The 15,610-nt window shown below is 44.5% G+C and overlaps 2 non-coding genes across 2 annotated transcripts; both read right to left on the bottom strand.

The window, feature by feature from the left end:
• Positions 1 to 454: 454 nt before the first annotated feature.
• On the bottom strand, positions 455 to 527 carry TRNAK-CUU. The gene has a single exon. It is a non-coding gene; the product is annotated as a tRNA-Lys (tRNA).
• Positions 528 to 1,711: 1,184 nt separating this feature from the next.
• On the bottom strand, positions 1,712 to 1,799 carry TRNAY-GUA. The gene is given in 2 exon segments: positions 1,712 to 1,747; positions 1,763 to 1,799. It is a non-coding gene; the product is annotated as a tRNA-Tyr (tRNA).
• Positions 1,800 to 15,610: the final 13,811 nt, after the last annotated feature.

The following is a 15,610-nucleotide window of genomic DNA, read 5'->3' as shown; positions in this document are numbered from 1 at the left end:
GTCTCTACCACCTCCTTAATGGAAGACTTTCCACATTTGTGCTGTTAAAGCAAGGAGGAAGAGGAGGAGGAGACAGCACTCAAAGAACTTGGTACTCGGTAGATGAGAGGCTGTTGCAGGTGTAGCTTACATTTCCATGGGAACCCCATAGGGACTGCTTCCGTCCCCGTGGGAACCCCGCAAACTCCGTTCCCGTGCAGCTCTCTAATCCACACCAGCTCACCCCCACGCTTTCTCAAATTTGGATACAGCTCTGGTGTGCACTACCCGCACTGGGAGGCTGTTGGCGCATGCACTGCCCTTTCTGTCAAGAAAAGGTTCCTTTGATTACTGCTGAGTCCCTCACCCCTTGCTGTTTGAACAGGCCAAATAAACATTTTCCCTACTTTAGACACCCTTCTTGCCAACTGGAAAAATGCTGTGGGACAGAGTCTCCTTTGAGGGGGGCTGGTCCCACCCACACAGGGACTTGAACCCTGGACCCTCAGATTAAGAGTCTGATGCTCTACCGACTGAGCTATGTGGGCTCCACCCAGGCCTGTTCAAATTTGCAAAGTCTGGCATTCTTGTCCTTTCCCATGCTGTGTTTTCGAGGTTGTGTAAGACCATTTCCCAGGCCACTAACTGCCTTTTGGTAACATTTTGCAGGGATGCCGTAGTTCCAGAAAGGAACAGAATGGGTGGCAATGAGCAAAAGCCTGTGCTGCTCTGTGCATGAGAAAGGCAGCTTGAGCAGGCTCCCTGTTTAACTGAGGTGGCCTTGGAACCTTACAGCTTCAGCATTCTGCAACCCAGGAAATGCTCTTTGCACCAGGGTAAGGATATTGCCATGAGAAAGGCAGCTGAGCAGGATCCTCGGCCTATGCTTAGCTGAGGAGGCAGCTGAGCAGGCTCCGCGGCCTATGCTCAACTGAGGAGAAGGCCTTGGAGACCTTGCAGCTTCAGCATTCTGCAACCCAGGAAATGCTCCTTGCACCAGGGTAAGGGCATTGCCATGAGAAAGGCTGCTGAGCAGGCTCCTCGGCCTATGCTTAACTGAGGAGGAGGCCTTGGGACCTTGCAGCTTCAGCATTCTGCAACACAGGAAAAAGCCTGCACTGCGCTCCTTCTTCCACCAAGGTAAGGGTATTGCCATATGTGAAAGGCAGCTTGAGCAGGCTCTCTGTTTCACTGAGGTAGCCTTGGAACCTTACGGCTTCAGATTCAAAATGGCCACCGAGAGTTGAAGACTCACGAGGTTGCTTCAACTCTCGGTGGCCATTTTTTTAGGAGGGGGGTGGTATGTGATAGAGGGGCGGAGCATGCATCTTCTTTTTGGGGGGAGGAAATATGGTAAACCTTAAGAAAGGCAGCTGAGCAGGCTCCTTGGTCTATGCTGAACTGAGGTGGCATTGGAACACCAGGTTGCATATTCTGGGTACTAGAAAGGAAAGAGCTTGACTAAGGTGGCCCTGGACCCTTGCAGCTTCTGGTTTCTAGAAAGAAAGAGAGCCCTAAGGGGGGCTGGTGTCAGGAGTGGGACTCAAACCCACACTTCGAAGGGAGACTGCAACCTAAACACAGTGCCTTAGACTGCTCGGCCATCCTGACAGCTATGCTCTCAAGGTCACAGGGAACCAACCCCTGACTGAACTGAAGGGCTCTTTTGGGGGGTGGAAACTGATGCCAAAGGCATTCTGCTCTGTGAAGGGAGCCAAAAAACAAGCCAGGATCCTTCGAGCTGGACTTGAACCAGCAGCCTAAGGATATCTATAGTCTTGCCCTACAGTCCTCCACTCTACCAGCTGAGCTATCGAAGGGGTTGGCGGCTGGCTGAACGTTGTGACTCTCCCCCCAGGTCAGTCACACCTCTGTCCCAGGAAAGGGATCTTTGGTGCCCTCTTTTTGCTTGTGTTTCCGGCCCTAGCTGTGATCTTTCTCTCCTGCTTAAAAGCGAGCAGAGATCCAGCTGCACAGAGCAGGCGAGGGAGCCTCTCGGCGCAATAGCTAGCCGTCACTGTCCCTCCGTCGCATCGCAACTGAGGGCATAAAAAGCCCGGGCTTTTAAGCCAGGGGAGTGCAGGCCAAAACGCTCCATTTTATGCTTGTGCTGTTCCAGCTTTAGAAGAAGAGCATTTGGTGCCTTGCTCACCGACTTGTACGCGTGAGGTTTGCGCTCGCGCCTTGCGTGGCGGCGTGCGCTATCAGAAAAGGCAAGGAGATGAGAGCAAAATACACAGCCCTAGAAGAGGGTGCTGTAGGACTTCCCCAGGGGATCCCCCTAAGATTGGCCCAGGGCTGTCTTTTAAAATGCAAATTCTGATTCTTTGCAGGTGATTAATCCTGCTTCACAACCTGTGCTGGGTTTGTGGGGAGCCCCTATCTCTGACTGCCGCCCCGCTCAGTTTTGGAAAAATCTTTGCACAATAATAGTTTTCGTGGGATACCTGCCTTCCACAAACTGCTGATGACCCATACTAAGGGCAGAAATGGTCATTGAAATCCCAATGCCAGGGTCAGCTGATGCCGCCTGTCTGGCCTCGAAAATGATAGAGGGGACCGGGCCAGTTTCCCTGTGAGGAAAGGCTAAAGAGGCTAGGGCTCTTCAGCTTGGACATGAGGCGGCTGAGGGGAGATAAAATAGGGAGTGGGGTGGAACGGAACTTCCGGATAGAAGTGAAACGCTTGTGGGCTCTTTCCAAAAATACAAGGACTAGAGGGCGGGTACGCAATGAAGTGACTTAAGTAGTCAACTTAAAACAATTTGAGAGAAACTATTTCTTCACTCCACGTCTGTGTGTGTAATTAAACTCTAGGAAATCATTGCCAGAGAGTGTGGTAAAAGCAGTTAGCGTAGCAGAGTTTAAAAAAGGTTGGGACAAGCTCCTGCAAGAAACCCTTGGGATAATCCACTGCTTATTCCTGGGATAAGCAACCCAAGATTGTTTTTTTATTCTCCTTGGGATCTTGCCAGGTACTTGGTGATCTGGATTGGCCACTGTTGGAAACAGGATACTGGGCTGGATGGACCTTCGAGCTGACCCAGCATGACAATGTGATCTGTGGCCTTCCTAAAGCACAGCCCCTGCCCAAGCAGTCCCTGGTGGTCAGGATTTGGTGCTTTTACCGCCAAGGCCCGCGGTTCAATTCCCAGCCAGGGAAGCAAGCTGCCTCTGCCTTCAGGGCTGGCAGTCCTCACCTGTCAGCTGCTGTCAAAGCAAAGTTTTGATGATGAGCCCCTGCCTGCCTGCCACCCACCCAAATGTTTCCCCAGTTCTTTTACCATACATTTGACATCTTGGTAAACCCACCTAGGTGCTTTACATAAGTATCATAAATAAAGAAAAGAGAAATTGGAACTACAACATTCATAGGAAAGAATCTTGAGGGTTAGGTCACAGCAGCGGCCTCCGATTGCCTACGGTGAAAGTCAAGCACCAAGGAAACAGAACGGCGACCTAGAGATGTTTGTCAACCCGTTAGAGTCTACGAAATGATGATTCAACTGAAAGGCTGAGAGGAAGACTGCTGCACAGGGATGGGTCAACAGCAGAGAAAATAGATTCGAGGAGAGTGTCAAAGCAAATTTTGGCAAAAAGACAAAATTGTGAAAAGAGATTGTTGAGAGGACCAGAGCAAGCATGAGGGTACGTAAGATGTAAGCATTCGGAACAGGAACACAGGTATTCCAGAGCAGCATATTTTGTAAGCCAGTGTCAGGATTTTGTAGGGAATTCACGCAGATACCAGTAGCTAGCCTTATTAATTGACTGCTGTAATTGTCTATTGCTCATGTTTGATTTTTATTCTTACTGTACACCGCCTTGAGTGAATTCCTTCAAAAAGGCAGTAAATACATCCTAACAAATAAATAAAGTAAATAACTAGATAGATCAATTATCACAATCATGGCAGGGGTGACATTGTCCCAGGGATTGGCTCCTGTATCAGTCTGACAGCAGTGTTTTTGCATGAGCTGTAATCCTTTTCTCTACGAAAACCCATAAACAAGTGCGTTACAATCATCCGAATTCCCCAGAGGGTGAAGTCTCTTCCTCAAGGCTTTCTGATCAGAAAACGATCAAACAGAGCCTTTTTGGACAGTAGACTAGATGCGTAATTGGAACTTTAACTGGCCATCGATGACTACAACGTAATTGGAACTTTAGTTGGCCATCGATGACTACTCCCTGAATTTTCAGGGATTGAACAATGTAGATCTGAATCCCATCCATTAAAAATGGGTGTAAGTACGCAGTGTTATGGGGCAGCGCTACAGAGCAGGGCCTATGTTTTATTCATATTTAGCTTCAGTTTGCTGGAACCTGTTCTGGGCTTTACCACCCCCTCACGCTCTGTATTTTACCATCGTCTCCAAGTTCGCCGCCGATTCTAAGACGTGTTGCCTCAGAGTGCTAGAAATCTGGAATCAACAGTCACGGCTACAGCATGGTGACAAATGTAGAAACCTGAATGTATGTGTGTGGGGGGGAGGGGGAGTGGCCATGTGAGGGTGAGAGAAAGCCCATCCAGTCTGCCCATCCACACCAGCTCACCCCTTGCTTTCTCAAATTCGGATACAGCTGTGGTGTGCACTTCCCGCACTGGGAGGCTGTTGGCGCATCCACTGCCCTTTCTGTCAAGAAAACGTTCCTTTGATTACTGCTGAGTCCCTCACCCCTTGCTGTTTGAACAGGCCAAATAAACATTTTCCCTACTTTAGACACCCTTCTTGCCAACTGGAAAAATGCTGTGGGACAGGGTCTCCTTTTATGGGGGCTGGTCCCACCCACAGAAGGACTTGAACCCTGGAAGACCCTCCCAAAGGGAATAACCTTAGCTTTATCTCCTTCCAAACTCCTCCCCCCTGGGAGGGCACTATCTCTCTGTATTTTATTTCAAAACTACTCCCCTTGAGCTGGACTTCCTCCCACCCAGGGACCTCCCTGTCATTTCCTCCAGTGACTCTCCACAGGGATTTACTCTGTTAGTAATCTCTAACCTAACAGGGGATTACATACCCTCAAAACCAAGGCACCTTTTGGGGAACCAAAAAATGTCCAACAGAAATAAACCCCCATAGGTAAAACAAACAAAAGAGTCTCATACCTTCTATCAGCATAGTAAACTTGTCTCTTCTTTCAGTTCTCTCTTTTATAGATCAGTAGACTCCTCCTTTGTGTGCTATCCCCTAGCTTGATTGGAAGCCCTGCTGACCCTCGGATTCTATTGGAAGGACCAGAGGACCTCCCTGACTGTCATGGGATCTCCTTGTTCTAGAGGTTTCTCTGGGAATTGATCCAGTGGTTCACATGGCTGGTGAGCTCTATTTTCCCTTGCAGAACTGAAGCCCCCCAACTTCACCTTCCTCCCAATCCAGAGTTTTCTTGCGGGGCGGGACATAGACCCTGTCACACTATCCAAAGACTTTTATTTTTCAGGAATTTCTCATGAGGCCCCTTGCCCAACACTTAAGTTGTGCATACAAATCCAGTCATATTCTGGATTTGTGCATGCAACTTCATTACTTAACTAGCCAATCAGCGCTGATAATTGCCACTTAACAAGCAATTATTGACACTAATTGGCATTAATTAGAATTTAAGCACAGAACTGTCTAAGCATATTCTATAATGTAATGCATGCAAATTCTAAATTGCATAGTTGAAAAGGAGGTATGGCCATGCATATTTAGGCATCAGAATTTACACCAAGTTTTACTTGGCGTAACTGCCCGTGACTAAATTTATTTTCATAGACGGGCACTTGGCATATTCTAGAAACTGTATAGAAATGTAAGCTTATTCTATAAAGTACTTTATAGAATACACCTAGGCGTATTTCATTCTGGTGCCGATTGTTTAGGCACTATATATAGAATCTAGTCTATTATAGACATTATTTAGAATCCTGGTATTTGCATGTGTAAATAGCATCATTCAAGTTTCAAGTTTCACATTTATTTGATATATCTACCGTCAGTAAAACTATTCAAGCAATTTGCATAAATCAACAAATTATAAAATAGGCAAGAAAGTGAAAACAGTTGCAATAATCAGGAAGAAGAAAATCAGAACTGATACAATGTTTTTGTATGTCCCATGAACCCCTGGCCACAGTCCCGCCTACCTCTGCCTAAGAATCAAAAGCTTTGCTCTTTCATTGTGGAAATTAGAATATTGGGGAGGCTGTGGTCTACATGCATATATGTACAGTGCATTCCATTTAGGTGCACGTCGGATAAGCGCATGCTCTGTTTAACTGCATGCCATACTTCGATCCCATTTTTGGCACCATGAATTTCTATGGGGACAAACTTCGGTTTAGCGCACCACTGATAAGTGCAAGATTCGCTTATATGCATGGTTCAAGACCGCTCCTCTGCAGGAGAGACTCTGCATAAGCACGCGCATGGAATATGGAAGCCGATTGGCACGTGACAACCAACGAGATTTCAAATTTACTGCCTCTTTAACTGCCACTGGCATAATAAGCGAAAGAATGTTGTTAGAACGTACACCGGGGTCGTTGTCGTCATCGCGGCGGAACTGTAAGACTTTAACACTGGCTGAATGAATAGAAGTTCTTAAAAAATTAGAAAACAAACAAAGTCAAGCATGGAGCTGGAGGAGTGGCCTAGTGGTTAGAGTGGTGGACTTTGGTCCTGGGGAATTGGGTTTGATTCCCACTGCAGGCAGAGGCAGCTCCTTGTGACTCTGGGCAAGTCATTTAACCCTCCATTGCCCCAGGTATAAATAAGTACCTGTATATAATATGTAAGCTGCATTGAACCTGCTGAGTGGGAAAGAGCGGGGTACAAATGTAAGAAAAAAAAATCTATTGCTAAAGAATATGGTGTCAATCCAAGTCAAATTTAACGTGTCTTGAAGCAGAAAGACCACCTGGCAAAACAATACAAATCCACAACGGAAACGAAAACGTGCGGGAAAAGCTGAGGAGGTAGAAGATGCTCTTCTTCGGTGGTTTTCTCGAGTCAGGAGCAAACAGTTTCCTGTCAGTTGTCCACTGCTTATGAAGAAAGCTAACCAGTTAGCTGAAAGTCTTGGACTAACTGAATTCAAAGCCACTGTTGGAAAGATGGAAGGAGAGGAACAGCATAAAATTCAAGAAACAGCATGGTGAGAAACAAGACGCTGATGACTTTGGTGCTGAAAATTGGGGTTGTTTCAGTTCTTCCTACCATCTTGAAGTTTGCACCTCATGACATTTTCAATGCTGACAAAAACGGTCTCTACTGGCGAGCGATTCCTGATGGAACACTTGCATTCAAACAAGCCGAAACTACAGGAGGTAAAACGTCAAAGGACCGACCGACGATCCTCCTTTGCTGCAATATGGATAGGAGTGAGAAGTTGGAACCCCTCGTCATTGGAAAGAGTAAACAACCCCGTTGCTTCAAGAAAGTTAAGCAACTTCCTGTGTCATACGAGGCTAAAACAAATTCATGGATGACTGGGGAAATTTGGAAGCAGTGGCTAAAGAAGTTAGACATTAGAATGCGGGCACAAAAGTGTCAGATTTTGCTGCTTTGTGATAATTGTGCTGCACACAGGGATGATGTCAGGTTGTCTAACGTCAAGGTGGTCTTCCTGTCACCAAACACTACCTCTCAGATCCAACCTATGGATCAGGGCATAATAGCCAAGTAAGCCTAATGTCTGTTAATGGAGACTGTATGCTGTACATATAATAATACAGTACTGTACATATGTTTATCAGATGTCAAGATTCTTTGGGTCACAACGGTTAAGTGCACGCTCTGGTTAACTGCATGTATTTCTTTGGTCCCAGACCCTTGTACTTAAGCGGATTGCACTGTACTTGCTATATTGACATAATCAATGTTTATAAAAGAAACATGTTGGGAGTATGGTGGGTGGTGCACAGGTTTACATGTATAGAATCTATTTTGCAAAGCACGTCAACATGGACGGTGGTATATTTAAACGTGAACATAATTATGTTCAAAATACCGATATCATGTGTCTTTTGTGTCTGACTGCATGGTTGGTGACTGGAAGAGATCCAATTGCTAGTCTCTGTCCTGGTTATCGTTTGTTTCCACATACGTTCGTAGGTCATGATCTACCATTTATTCCTGTGCACTGTCACCTCCCTCTTATTAAAATTTCTACTGTATCCCTGCAAACCTCTTGTGTATTTTATATCCCTTTCCTCCCTCCCCCTGCACCACCATCTGTGCTCCCCTCTAAGCTGCCCTGTTTGTGTTATTCTTGCCCCGGGGTGTGTCCCTGATGCTTGATAGTCTATAGCTCTGTGTGCGTGTGTGTTGCTTTTCTGGGTCTGGATTTGAGTGTATGTGCAAGAGGACTGCTATAGTCCTGGTGGACGATTTCAGAGAGTGCTGGTGGAAGGATCCAGGAATCATGAATGACCTGAACAGATGAGCTGTGCAGGCCATACAGCATGAGGCACACAGGGCACAGCGGAGAACCAGGAGACATCCCTATGAGAGGAATATATGTTTGCCTAGGACCCAGTTCCTAGACCTTACAAATTACTAGTGACTCAGAAGGTTCCATTTTGATAAAGCCGTCATCCTGTATGTCTGCCAGGTGCTAGATCCTCACCTGCATTTCTCCACATAGAGAGGGCAGCCCAAATCTGTCCACCCAAAGGGCACCACAGCCCTGAAATATTTCTCTGGCAGTTTCCAGTCTGTATTGGCTGTCACTGTGGGGCTCACCTAGTTTCCAATCTCACATGAATCATGCAGCTTCTGAGGACTTTCTCAACCACACCTCTGATATCCTTCCTTCAGAGTGTGTGGTACAAGCAGCAAACAAATTCTATTTTATTTATTTCATTTATATCTCACCTATAACATAAGGGGGTTACAAATACATACTGGCTTATTTTATGTCTGTGCTGGGGTCCTAGACTGCACATATGTGTCCATCAGGCCCTCACAAAGGAGAAAGGGGACATACCACAAAAAAAGGTGTTTTACTATCTCAAGATACAGGTTGTCTGCAATGTCCATAACAGATCTATTCCCAAGATTCCCAGGCTCATGCCACGATACATGCATATACGTTCTCACTCAGCAATCCATGACAAGTCTGAGAGAAGCAGGATTAAACACACTCAAATCTCTACATGCAGATGCTATAAAGTCTGTGCCCTCTCTAATAAGAACATAAGAATAGCCATACTGGGTCAGACCAATGGTCCATCTAGCCCTGTATCCTGCTTTAAACAGTGGCCAATCCAGGTCACAAGTAGCTGGCAGAAACTCAAATAGTAGCAACATTCCATGTGTTTAATTTTTTTAGGGTGTATTTATCCCTCCCAATATAGTGGCCAACCCACTAATACTGCATCAGTTTGCCCTTTATTAGATACCTCATCAAGTATTTGTTCAATTAACAGATCAGTGATATCTCACCGGGAGTACAGAATATTGCTACATGAAATTACCTGTATATCTGAGACTCCAAAGAATATACAAGCAACATGTACAATCAATTGGTTATGGGAATATAGTACCATAGCTACACATAGGTGTTCTCTGGGTCTGAGTCTCTAATGCCAAAGCCAATTAGTAGATATAAAAGACTCAAAGCTACTTATGAGAAAGCAATCGGATTACTTGCCAATTCAGATACAAATGATTGGTTTCTCATGTGAGAGAGCAGCCCAGCTGGGGCTGTCTCTCTCCATTGAAGCAGGAAGTACAATCACTTATATACGCTCAGTAACATAACAGGTCATATGTAGACAATCTGACAACAATCCCATCTATTGGATATTTAGTATAATGGTTAACACTGATTGATTATGGCAATACTTTGATTAGTATTTACTGGAAAGGTCAAAAATAGATTAGCTTTTATTGGAAGACTAAGAGGCATATTTTCAAAGCACTTAGCTTTCCAAAGTTTCATAGATTACAATGGAACTTTGTAAGCCTAAGTGCTTTGAAAATGAGCCCCTTATAAGTCATCTTCCTGAGAAGCCATCTTGTTCTGTTTTTCCAAAAACATCTGTGACCACAATGTTGCTAAACGATGTTACCCTTTTTTTCCCTTCATGCCCGTTCCTTATTCTGCTGCCTCAGAATGTCACAGCATATCAATCACACTGAAGTTCAGGTTAAAGTCATGGGCCTGTAAGATTTTTCCTCATTTTAGATCCTGAACCAAAGTCTCAGACCTTGAACCAAAGCTCATAGCTGCAATAATAATATACAAATGCTACCAATCTCAGGGCAAGCACTGGCTTCCCCTATATCCATCTCAATAACAAACTATGGACTTTTGCTCTAGGAAATTGCTCAAACCTTTTTTTTTTTAAACAAAGATACGCTAACTGCCGTTACCACATATTTTGGCAATGAGTTCCAGAGTTTAACTACTCTTAAAGCGAAGAAATATTTCCTCCTAGTTGAATAAAAATTATTTCCATGTAAGAGTGTCCCCTGGTCTTTGTATGTTCTGAAAGAGTGAAAAATCAATTCATTTTTACTCATTCTACTCCACTCAGGATTTTATAGACCTCAATCATAGCTCTCCTCAGCCATCTCTTTTCTAAGCTGAAGAGCCCCAACCTCTTTAGCCTTTCCTCATATGGGAGGAGCTCCATCCCCTTTATCATTTTGGTCATTCTTGTTTGAACCTTTTCTAATTCCACTATTAGGCTCCTTTTCAAAAGAGAAAAACTTCCAAATGTGGCATGTCTGCATTTGGACGTTTTTCTCACAAAAACGTCCAAATCAGTATTTTCAAAACCTATTTTTAAACGTTTTTCTCTGAAGTCCGTCAGAAGTGTGTCCAAATATTAAGGGGGCATGTTCAGGGCGGAAGTTGGGCGTTCCTAAGGCTTAGACGTTTTTCCAGCCATAATGGAACAAAACAAAACCGTCCAGGACTAAAATTTAGATGTTTTGGGCTAGACCTGTTTTTATAACAATAAGGCACAAAAAGGTGCCCTAAATATCCAGTTGACTGCTGGAGGGAATCAGGTTTGACCTCCCCTTATTCCCCCGGTGGTCACTAACACCATTCCACCCCCCAAAAGTATGATGAAAAACATTACTTGCTAGCCTCTGTGCCACCCTCAGATGTTATACTCAGGTCCATCAGAATAGCATGCAGGTCCCTGGAGTAGTCTTGTAGTGGGTACAGTGTATTGCAGACAGGTGGACCCAGGCTCCTACCTCCCTCTACCTGTTACACTTGTGGAGGAAACTACAAGCCCTCCAAAACTCACCAGAAACTCACTGTACCCACATATAGGTACCTCCTTTACCTGTAAGGGCTATGGTAGTGGTGTACAGATGGGGGTAGTGGGTTTTGGGTGGGTTTGGGTTGGCTCAGCAGACAAGGTAAGGGAGCAATGGTGAGATGTGTACCTGGGAGCAGTTTACAAAGTCCACTGCAGTGCCCCCTAGGGTACCCTAAATTGCTTTCCTGGGATGTCAGGGGGACCAGTGTACTAAAGATAGTGGCTCCTCCTACATCCCAATGGCTTGATTTTGTGCGTTTTGCACATGGACGTTTTATTTTTTTCAAAAATGGACCAAAAAACAAAACGTCCAAATCACAAAACCTATTTTCGAAAACAAAAGATAGACTTTATTTTTGAAAATGACCTTCTTTGCTATACAGATATTGAACATTTCTTTGCAAAACGTCCAAAGTTGGACTTAGACAACATATCAAAAATGCCCCTCTATATCTTTTTGAGATATGGCAACCAGAATTGAATGCAATACTTAAGGTGAGGTCGCACCATGGAGCTATACAGATAGTATTATAATATTCTTGGTCCTATTTTGCATCCCTTTTCTAATAATTCCTAGCATCCTGTTTGATTTTTTGTCACACACTTAGCAGAAAATTTCAGTGTATTTTCTACAATTCAGCTCATTTTCGAAAGTGATTGCCGGCCATCTTCTGACAGAAATCGGGAGATGGCCTTCAATCTCCTGAACCCAGCCAAATTGGTATAATTGAAAGCCAATTTTGGCTGGGTTCAACTAGTTTCCGTCACGGAGCCGACGAAACATCAAGGGGGCGTGTTGGTAGGGTAGTGAAGGCGGGACATGGGCGGGCTCATGAAATGGCTGGCTTCGCCTGATAATGAAAAAAAAAAGTCAGGCTTGACAAGCATTCGCCGGCTGTACTTGGTCCTTTTTTTTTCACGACCAAGCTTCAAAAAGGAGCCCCAACTCACCAAATGACCACCGGAGGGAATCGGGGATGACCTCCCCTTACTCCCCCAGTGGTCACCAACCCCCTCCCACCCAAAAAAAATTAAAAAACATTTGTTTGCCAGCCTGTATGCCGGCCTCAAATGTCATACCCAGCTCCATGACAGCAGAATGCAAGTCCCTGGAGCAGTTTTTAGTGGGTGCAGTGCACTTCAGACAGGTGGACCCAGGCCCACTTGTGGTGGTAAATGGGAGCCCTCCAAAACTCACCCAAAACCCACTGTACCCACATGTAGGTGCCCCCCTTCATCCATAAGGGCTATGGTAATGGTGTAGAGTTGTGGGGAGTGGGTTTTGGGGGACTCAGCACCCAAGGTAAGGGAGCTATGCACCTCGGAGCTATTTTAATGGGTTTTTTTAATTTTTAAAAGTTCCCCCTAGGGTGCCCGGTTGGTGTCCTGGCAAATGAGGGGGACCAGAGCACTACAAATGCTGGCTCCTCCCATGACCAAATGCCTTGGATTTTGCCGGGTTTGAGATCGCCAGCATTATTTTCCATTATGGCCGAAATCCGATGCTGGCCATCTCAAACCCGGCATACTCTGACATTTGGCCGGGCCCAACCGTATTAGCGAAGCAAAAGATGGCCGGCCATATTTTTCGAAAATACGGTTGGCTCCACCCGCTTACGGCGCCAGCCCCAAAGATGGCCGGCCAGCTATTTGGCTGGCGCCGTTCGTTATGCCCCTCCATGACTCCTAGATCTTTATCTTGAATGCTGACTCCTAAGGTGGATCCTAGTATCAGGTAGCTATGATTAGGATTATTCTTCCCAATGTACATCACTTTGCATTTGTCCACATTAAATTTCATCTGTCATTTAGATATCTTCCTAAGGACTTCCTGTAATTAATCACAATCCGCCTGTGTTTTGACAACTATGATTAGTTTTATGTAATCTGCAAATTTAATCACCTCACTCATTGTTCCGATTTCCAGATCATTTATAAATATGTGAAATAGCACCGGGCCCTGTACAGTACCCTATTGCACTCCATTATTTACTCTCCTCCATTGAGAAAAATGGCCATTTAACCCCACCATCTGTTTTCTGGAATTCGTTGCTAGAGGAGGTGGTAATGGAGGTTAGCATATCTGGATTTAAAAATGCTTTGGACAAGTTCCTGGAGGAAATGTTCATAGTCTATTACTGAGATAGATATGGGGGAAGCCACTACTTGCCCAGGGATTGATAGCATGGAATGTTGCTACTAACTGGGTTTCTGCCAGGTACTTGTGACCTTGTATATCCACTGTTGGAAGCAGGATATTGGGCTAGATGGACCACTGGTCTGACCCAGTATATCTATTCTTATGTCTCAAATCATCTCCTTTGATCAAACATATGTCATTACCCCCCAAGATTATTCTTACCGCTTGGCCATCCAGGGGGAAGAAGCACTTGGGTGGCCGTAACCGGGCAGCATATTACTACCGGGTTAGTGCCACATTACAAATTATAGAATTATTTTCCATAGCACTGGAAATGGCACATGCTCAAGGCAGAACTACCACTGGCGTCCGCGTTGGGCCGGTGGTAGTTCCAGGTTGCTGTGCGGCAACCCTTTAGTAAAAGGGCCCTAAGTGCAAAAATTCCCTGGCTTAATTTCCAAAGTGATAGCATGTGTGCGCTTCCGCTTTGGAAATTCAACAAGTACACACCATGAGAATTATGCATGCAAGCAAAATATTTCCTAGTTTGTCATCATCCCTGTTAAATTCTATTGCATCGCAAACTAAAATCCCAGCAGCAGATATTAGGGTGGAGATGCTCACTAGGAACTAGAGAACAGGGACAAATATAAACAGCCGTCTTTATTGTTCCCAAGCAAAGGTTAAAACCAGAAAAAAAAAAAGATTGAGGCATTTCATTTTAATTAGGAGCATTTGGGTAGATTAGGTAGATTTAAATTCATTAGATTTGAATCAATCAAGAAAGTGAAATGTAGAAGCAATCAGTTGAATAAATTATTGTGCATGAAACACTTTGGATTGAAGCTATGGATGCCTTTAGCTCCTAAGGGGCTAAATAATGAAATTGATTTTCTGCCATTCTGGTCACATTAAATATGCAGGTTTAGCACTCATGTGTTCTTAAATTTTATGACTGAATGATTTAATTATTTACTTATTTTAGGCATACCAATTTAAGCATGTTGCTTTATAAATGTCGGATTTAACTTGGCAGATTTGCATGATTGTAAAGTTCCACCACTGTTTTGATCTATTGGTCACAAATTGATCGTTGGAGGGCATATCCAGTGTCCTTAAATGGTCGAATCAGTTTCTTTAATATGATACTTGTTCTTTGCATATTGTATCTTTTTCAGATGCTACCTTTGTTTTTAAAATCGACAAGATGAGCGTTCCCTTCATTGCAAGATTCAATCATATCTCTGGAACTGGAAGACAGCACGTTTGTCCATGAGGGTGATTTAGATGGCAAAACTTCATGGGGGCCTGGGACTATTAAACTTGTGCTACCTTAAGGTTGTATGTAGAATGTGGCTTGTTAATGACTGGTACCAGACCAAAGAACATTTCTCAGCAACTAGACTGGAAACCAATATTGTTCCTGTGGTCCATTTCAGTTGTCTTCTCCATACTATGGGCCAGAATCTGCCTAAAGGACTCAAAGGCTATGTTATTTTTTAATCATCAGTTATGCCTTGTGTGGCATTTGACTTGTTGGTGGCATTACTTTTCGGCAGCAGTGTCTCCCTTTAAGGTAATTCAAAAGAACCCCTCTTTTCCACCTGGCACGGACTCTAAAGTCTTTCGCACTTGAGGACTTAAAGGCATCTACTATTTATACCTTGTACTCACCGATTAGGACAAGCCTCGGCCCTTTTTGGAGCTGCAAACACAATATCAACTTTTGGCTCTGGATCACTTTGCATACTTACATCTCAAGCATTATATCCAGAGTTTGCCTTGGAAGGAGTTTTGTGAGGATATGCGGGATACTTTTTTCAGAGGCATATTCCTTGAGGTTCTCAATTACTGGTCCCATTGTCTTAGCATCACAAGTTTCTGCTGGAAACTACTCCTGACACTGACCATGCGTGTCTTACTGCTTTGTGGAATACGGACTTGGTAATTGCATTAGATGAGGGTGTTCTACGTGAGTGCTTGTTAGACATTCATAGAGCCACCTCCAACATGCAATTTGGGAACAATATTACAAATTTCTGTTGTGCATCTACATCCAGCTTCACTGTGCTTATCAAGCTGGTATAACTCCTTTGGATGCCTGCCCCAACTTTGGGACATGTGTTCTGGTACTGTCCTGACACTCTCATTTTTTGGAAACATCTTACGGATTTTATCACCCACCTTTGGAAACACCCTCTCCACTGTGTACTGGAGATCTTG

Source organism: Microcaecilia unicolor, chromosome 3, assembly GCF_901765095.1.
Source record: "Microcaecilia unicolor chromosome 3, aMicUni1.1, whole genome shotgun sequence".
NCBI classification, from domain to species: Eukaryota; Metazoa; Chordata; class Amphibia; order Gymnophiona; family Siphonopidae; genus Microcaecilia; species Microcaecilia unicolor.
This window is presented reverse-complemented; position numbering and strand designations above follow the sequence as displayed.